Raw genomic sequence first — 7,502 nt, forward strand, 5'->3', positions numbered from 1 at the left:
AAGATGAAAATCATTTCATACCCAGAGGTATCTATAGTTAGATTTGGAAGTTTAATTCAGAGTTTGTGCCCTCAGCCATAAATATGTCACCTTGCGTCAATAATTTAGTCCTAATTTGTCTTCAAGTTTTTACTTTTTTTTTTCTCTCCCTGAGTTTTCCAACAGTCAAAAAGAAGTTTTGTGGGTGGTCCCTTCTAAAAGCTTAAAATGGCTGTTGATTCAAGTACAAAGGGAAACAACCAGTGGGCGCGTACATTTAACTACTGTATTTAAGTACAGTACTTAGAAAAAATATTATATTTACATAGCCAGAAATTTCATAAGCTGACAGCCTGGTGGAGTGAGACTGCCATCAGAATTGCCATACCTGTCAATCAGGTCCAGCCAATGGCTGATTGGGTAGCAAGCAGAAAAGCCAATCAGAAGCAGAGGAAGAGGGGAAGAGAGAAGGAGAAGAGAAATGTCTGAAAGTCTCCACTACCAAAGAATCACAAGGATTTTTCCAACACTTATTTTCATTCTCACATCCTCAGACTATTTGGAGTTTAGTATCCCCAGAGGGGAATTCTTTCTAATGAAAAGATTTGGTTACTTCGCTTTTTTTTTTACTGGTTGGTACTATTAATAGTGTTTTTTTCCAGAAAGTGGAAGCTGAGCTTCATTAAAGATAAAGTCTGGGTTTTTAATTTAATGCAACAGATGTGCAAATATATGTTGACTCACTATTAGTTAATTCGTTATGTGTTTATGGCTTCTCTATCCTGTTAAAATATAAATATCTTTAGATCAGAAGCCATCCCTAAGTTTGCCTAATGCCCTCAACATTTGCAATATTAGATCTTAATAACTATTTGTGGATTTGATTGTATTTCTAAATACATATTCATATTAATTTTGAGGCTGTCTCCCCCCACCGACAATAAAAAATAGACATTTTGACAAAATACATACATAAGTAGAGTAAGATAAAGTCACTGAGAAATATAACATACATACACCCACTTTCCAAAGAGTGCTAGATGATTAACAAATTAGACTCGGATTGGCTCTGAGCCTTCTACTGGCCAAAGCAAAAGAGGAAATGTGATCAGTTAAGAAATTCACATTACTCCTGAGATTAAAAATAATAATTTATCATAAAAAGCTATGTATAAAAAGCATACACAATCATTAATTTGTATTGCTTTAGATCTTCATTTCATAAGTGTTTACATTATTACTCATGTTAATCTTTATTTTAAAGAAAATCTAAACAAGTATCGGATACTAAAAACTAAATCTAATTCAATACTTTTTTTCCATATTAGTTTATGGGAAGGAAAACTAAATTTAAGATTGAAATGCACTTATTTGAATCATTTAACCAATTTGTTTATGGTTGCATTTAGTTATGAAAATTGAGTGTCAAACTTCATCTTCCCTATTAAACATTTAATAAGTTCTAAACGTGTAGGAGGAAACTGAGTTTTTTAAATAAAATGTCTCCAAAATAAACATTGCCAATTAGCATTTTTATATACATAGAACAGTTTTCTCTCTCCTTTCCAGCCTCCCATCCACACCCTATACCTGGCAAAAAAAAAGAAAAAAAAAAAAGCATAAGAAAACAGTGGGTAGTTTTCATTACTTAATATGAAGAAAAATTAATGGAATTAAAGTCACCATTCAAATGTAACAAAGCAAAGGCACTATGATGCTCTATTACTTTGCCTTATGATATGTGAAGATACTGCCTGAAATACTCAAATGCGTATTATGTGCCACATAGCTTGGGCTTTTAAAGGTCAAAGAAGTATTCCCCAACGAAATTATTCATTGAAACATGCCCTTCACTTCCTGTGTTAGGTTCTGACTCTTTCCAGGTTTAATAAAAGTTGTTCTCTCTCTCTTCATTCTTTCCCCCGCTAATCCCTGCATGTTTTCAACAGGAAGTCCCTTACGGACAATGTTGAAGATATCTGCACATAAATTTATGACATAGAATAAAAATAACATAATATTCAGAGTCAACAGAGTATTACTTTAAAAGGAAATTAATTGTGAAGAAGAAAAGAGGATCAACATAAACTCAGCAAGAGTCTGAATGATAGTATATAGTACAAATAATTCTCTATTTGGGGGTCCTGAGAAATTTCAGCAAGTGGTTGTGGAGTAATGAATGTTTGTAATTCATTAGCTACTATTTTAAAATGCAAAGCACACCATGACATCAATGATGTTCTTTTTAATCTCAACAAACAGGCTATTACAATTAAAGCACTTGCAAAAAGACAGTATATTTAAATATAGATTTTGATAAGATTACAATATTTTAATATCAATAATTTGATAACATTTCATAATTCTATAGAAAGAAGAAAATGTGTTATAAGATTGGTTCAAAAACATATGTATGCACCAACAACCTTCTACGAGTATTTAGTAACAGCTTGCATTTCTATCCTTGAAAACGTCTTTTCCTCAGTACCCTTTAGTAAGGTTTTAGTATATCTTTAAGAAAATAATCACTGTTTACTTAAAATACATACATTTTTTTCCCAAGTAGAGAAAATAATAGCATTTTAAAGTGCTTGATTTTCTTTTCTCACTTTCCATCTTCCCTCAGCTCCTAGACAACAAAACAATGGTTCTTTCTTCATGTGGAAGAGTAAACTCAATAAACACAAATGGCTAGGGGGCCTCACAGCAGTGAAATTATGGCTTCACAAGGACTTTTTTTTCTTTTCGAAGAAACACGTTTAAAAGGACCTTTTTCAACATACTTTAAAGTCATGCATATTTCAATGATATAATTAAATTGGCAACACTAAACATTGCTGACTGATAAATGAGGCCAAAATAATTAAGTTCTGCTTTTTGTACAATCAAGATTTAGTGCAGCAATCAATCTGGGTAAGAATTTGGAGTCCGGAGATTTCAGAAGATGAACAAGCAACTAGATAAAACTGGTCATGTGGGAAGGTGATTAGATGAGTATACAGTTTATACATAGCTGTGGATACCTTCCATGTCTTAATCTTCATTAGAACCTGGCTGATTCATTGTTCATGTGGTCTCATACTAAACTGGCCATGGTTCGCAAGCAGACAAACAATAGAACAGCTTAAAAGATAATCCTATGCACTCAATGAGCACTACTGATATTGGAACTGTAAAATATTAACAGACTGAAAATAAAAGTTCTTTTCAAAGCCAAACAAAAAACCTAGAGGCTCAAGTACTGCAATGGAAAAAATTAAGGAATATTAAGAGTGATGAGGAGCGAGGGAGAGAGAGAACACAATATACTTTCCACATGTGCATTTATGGAACTGGGTATGTTGGCTGCCTATTCAGGTTTCCATTTTTATTTATCTTCTACCTAACTCTCTCTTCCTTCCCTAGAATAAACGGCTTTCCATACCCTAAACAACATCCCCACTCTGCATGGTCTCGTCTGTGGAATCAGACCGTGGTCAGAGAGAGGTGTTCATATTATTTCTCCTGGGGGCTGCAACTCCAGGCTTCAGCAGACTGATGCACTTAGCACGTCCATCAGGCAAGTCAGAGTAAAATATAACCTGGGCAGCTGGGTGTGTTAGTAGCTCCTGGGATTTACAACCAGCTACAAATATAAATAAGTAAATATATGTGTGTATATATATATATATATATATATATATATATACACACATACACACACATACATATATGTGTGTATATATGTATATATACGTATACGTATGTATATAAATAAATACGTATGTATATAATACATACACATGTGTGTGTATGTATGTGTGTATATATATATATATATATATATATATATATATATATTTATATCTATATCTTGTCGAGAGCTTACTGATTAGTACCTATGGATCTTGGAGAAAGAAGAGACATCCTCCTCAGGAAAATGCACCCTCCTTTGTAGTGGGCTAAAGAATAGACATCATGAACAGGTGATATCGCTGTAATTTAGAAAAAATGGAAAAACTCAAGAGTGTCCTACTCTCCAACAAAACGAACAAGCGCTAGCTGTGTTTTGGCATCTCCAACTACGGACAGCCGTCTCCCTTTGACTCCAGGTGCACATGTCTGCCTCCATGAACGTTAGCACGCGGCTAGGGTGGAAGAGAAACGAATGTGCACACTAGTGCTTGGCCGTTTGTAGAGTGGAAATTGCACTTTGTGTTTAAAAACGGACTCCCCACCCCCCTCCGCCGCCCCAGAACCATGCAATTCAACTAGCTGAAAGCGCAACCAGAATAAATACACATTCAAAACTAGAGGGGGAGGGGGCGAGAAAATAAACCCCACCCAGGAACCTTTAAGAGAAACAGGTGCTAGCAAGAGAAAGCCGCCAGCTGCCAATAATACTTAAAACTCCATCTTCCTTACTCTGAAAACAATTTCTACGGGGAAATACGCGCCCTGTTTCCGAGGGTTTAATTCACTGGGTTGTCTCTGAGAATCAGAGTCACAGCTAAGTTTCACACTCAGGAGCGGTTTTCGCTGTCGAGTACTATTGCCCTCCCAGCCCAGAGAAGTCCGTCTGCAAACTGGGTAAACCCTTTCTCCAAGCAGCCTTGACCTCACTCCTGCAACTCATCACTTTTATTTATGGCCCCGTGAGCAGCGGCTGTGTCGCTCAGCCCGGCCCCAAGAACAGTCACCGCGAACAATAAGCCAGGGAAGGGACCCACCCAGCGAACGCCTGCTCGCCGGCCGCGCGCAAGCCCGCTAGCGCGGGACGCTCCGGCTTCGGGGATCCCGCTGCCCCCGTCCTTTCCCCTCCAGAAACCAAGAAAAACGAGAAGGTAGGTCTTCCCCTACACCTCGACTCCCGTAATCACTCAGTCAGCCTTGCCGCCAGCACCCCCCCGGTTAAAGGTGCCGTGTCTAAAAAGAAAATCAGAAGAGGGGGCGGCGTGGCGGTCCCGCCGGCCGCCACCCGGATGTAACTAGCCCAGTTGGGGGGTCTGGCACGCACTTACGCCCGAGTCCGCGACTCATTGAAATCCCGAAGGATTTGGGGTGGGGGCAAGAGGTGGGGCCAGGAGCCATAAAGTGGCTTCCGCTCCCTCCCCCCCGCCCCCCGCCCCGGCCTGGCACGGCTCTGGGATCGGGCAAGACACAAAAGACGGGTAGTAGCAGTGCCACCAACTCCGCCGCCGCCTCCGTCTGCGCTGCGTAGGCGAACGTGGCGGCGGGGGCCTCGGGGCCGGGTCCCCGCGCCGGCCGGGGCGCGCCCGGAGGCTGGGAGCATCCCTGGACGCCACCGGAGCCTCCTGGTGCGCTTTGCGCGCAGCCCCCCAACGGGAGCTTTACGCTCCGCAGAGAAAGACGCCGAGGCGTGGAGGAGAAATGGAGAGAAAAGGCAAGACTTACTTGGCGGCCGAAGGCTCAGCCAGACTCCCGCTTCGGACTCGGCAGGTGTCTGGCACCGCGGGCCCAGGCGGAAGGCGCTGGCGCAGCTCCGAGCCGGGCTCCACTTGAGCGAGGACGGAAACTCCCTCGCCACCCGGCCCCGCGCGGCGCTCCCCGCTGTCACGGCACCGAGCGACGCAGGCAAGCTCCCCACTGCCGCCTCTGTCCTGGTGGGTCTGTCTGCCCTCGTCTCCGGGTTCGGCTGCTCCCCCACAGACCACACCCTGTCACCTCAGCGGCCCTCCACTCCTTCCTCTTTGACACTTCCACCGGTTACTCCTCTGTCTGCGTCCTCCCACCCCCTCAGCCCACGTGCTTCTGCCGCTCCCTCGGCTCTAAACTTCCCCTGCCTAAGCCCCGCACCGCCCCCCCCCCACCCCTGCTCTGAAAACCCGAGGTCTCCACGCACGGTGAAGGTCCTGGGGTAGCATAGCAGCCGGCTGACCTTTAGGTCATCGACCACATCCCACCCCCCCCCCCCCCAACCACTTAAGTAGGCAGAACCCGTTATTTTGGTTTTGTTAATAAGATGGCTTAATATTGTGTATTATATATAAGGATGTGTATTTTTAATATGCCATGTATCACTCTTAATAACATTTATTACTGCGTGTCACTTAGGAAACATCTCACAGCTATGCATTGACATTTGGGGCTGGCCTATCAGTCCAGATTTTTCCATATGCAAACAGCTCAGCAAAATTCCTGAAAAACCATCTTTTGCCCAGTCCATTTTTGTTAATGCCACTTTCTACTGAGAGCCCCCTCTCCTTTTTTGTTTTTTGTTGTTGTTGCAGAAATATTCTGATATCCACTTTTCTCTGTTCCTGCAGACAAATTTAAAGACTTCTCTCTAAGGGCTCCCCACAGCACTGTTCATATTGCAATGATCATTCTTTCTACCCATACCATATGTGGTATTCTCTCTTCCTGTGACTGCCTCCACGACTGGTCGGTAAGTTTCTCCAGGCAGAAGTTTGTCACACTCTAACCTTATCAGCAGCATCTAATGTAATCCCCAGTACACTATATGCTCAAAAAACTGTTCAGGGAATGAATGCCCTTTAAATATGATGCCAGTGCTGCTTGTCTGCATCTCAACTAATAGGTCATGGAGAAAACTAATACCTTTTTACATTTGGCTAGGTGATTTCTCATACATTCTTTAATGTAATCCTTAAAACAAGTCTTGGTAGGTTTTACCCACTTTTCTAACTTGGTGAACGTCATTAAGTTCAAAACTCCTAAACTCAGAGCTGGGCTCCACGTTCCTCCAGACTAGCACAAGCTGAATGGGGTTGGCTTTCTTATCACACTACCAGCCTGTCCTGACTGCCCAATGCTACATGATGAAGTCATCTACCATGGAAGAGCCTGTCCAAACAGCTCTTTTTTCCAAAGTAGGATTTTTCCCTTCCTTTGTCCTCTTTTGTAACTCTTGAGCCTCTTAATTCAGAGTTCTAAAAACAAACAAAACAACAGCAACAATGAAAACTTCTCTAAACTCAGACCTTTTATAAGCACTTATTGTCTTAACTCTTACACTTAAAAAAAAAAAAGTTACTATTTTCCCCCATGTATTTTGACTCAGTTATCCTGTATCTTACACAGGGATTTATTTCTTTGGCTCCTCCATTGAAATAAATAGCAGCTAACCTTAAGTTAGAGACATCATCTAACAGCCAGCCATTACTCTGAGCACTTTACACATATATTAGCTCATTTAATCGTCAACAACTTTATCCAGACTATTTTATACATGGGAAACAGGCACAGAGGTGGGGTCACATGGCCAGTAATTAGTAGAACAAGGGTTGGATTCCTGAGAGTCTGTTCAGTGGCTTCTCTTTCTCTACCTTCTGTGATCCCTTATACCTAAGAGATGTTAGTAAATACTTTTTTTTTAATACATGAGAGGGACTTTATTTTTTTTAATGTTTATTTATTTTGAAAGCGAGAGAGCAAGCAGAGGAGGGGCAGAGAGAGGGGGAGAGAGAAGGAATCCCAAGCAGGCTCTGCACTATTAGTGTGGAGCCAGGTGTAGGGCTTGATCCCATCAGCGGTGAGATCATGACCTGAGCCAAAATCAA

General features: G+C 41.8%; 1 protein-coding gene across 1 annotated transcript in view; it reads right to left on the minus strand.

The window, feature by feature from the left end:
• The window catches only part of SEMA6D (semaphorin 6D), a 578,700-nt gene extending 573,211 nt beyond the window's left edge, over positions 1-5,489 (minus strand). The window contains exon 1 of the mRNA XM_019442211.2: positions 5,374-5,489. The gene's annotated coding sequence lies outside the window, so the exon portion shown is untranslated. The remainder of the gene's footprint in view (positions 1-5,373) is intronic.
• Between the last annotated feature and the right edge of the window lie 2,013 nt (positions 5,490-7,502).

This window comes from Panthera pardus, unplaced genomic scaffold (genome assembly GCF_024362965.1).
Source record: "Panthera pardus isolate Hobbes unplaced genomic scaffold, ASM2436296v1 HiC_scaffold_24, whole genome shotgun sequence".
Taxonomy (NCBI): Eukaryota; Metazoa; Chordata; class Mammalia; order Carnivora; family Felidae; genus Panthera; species Panthera pardus.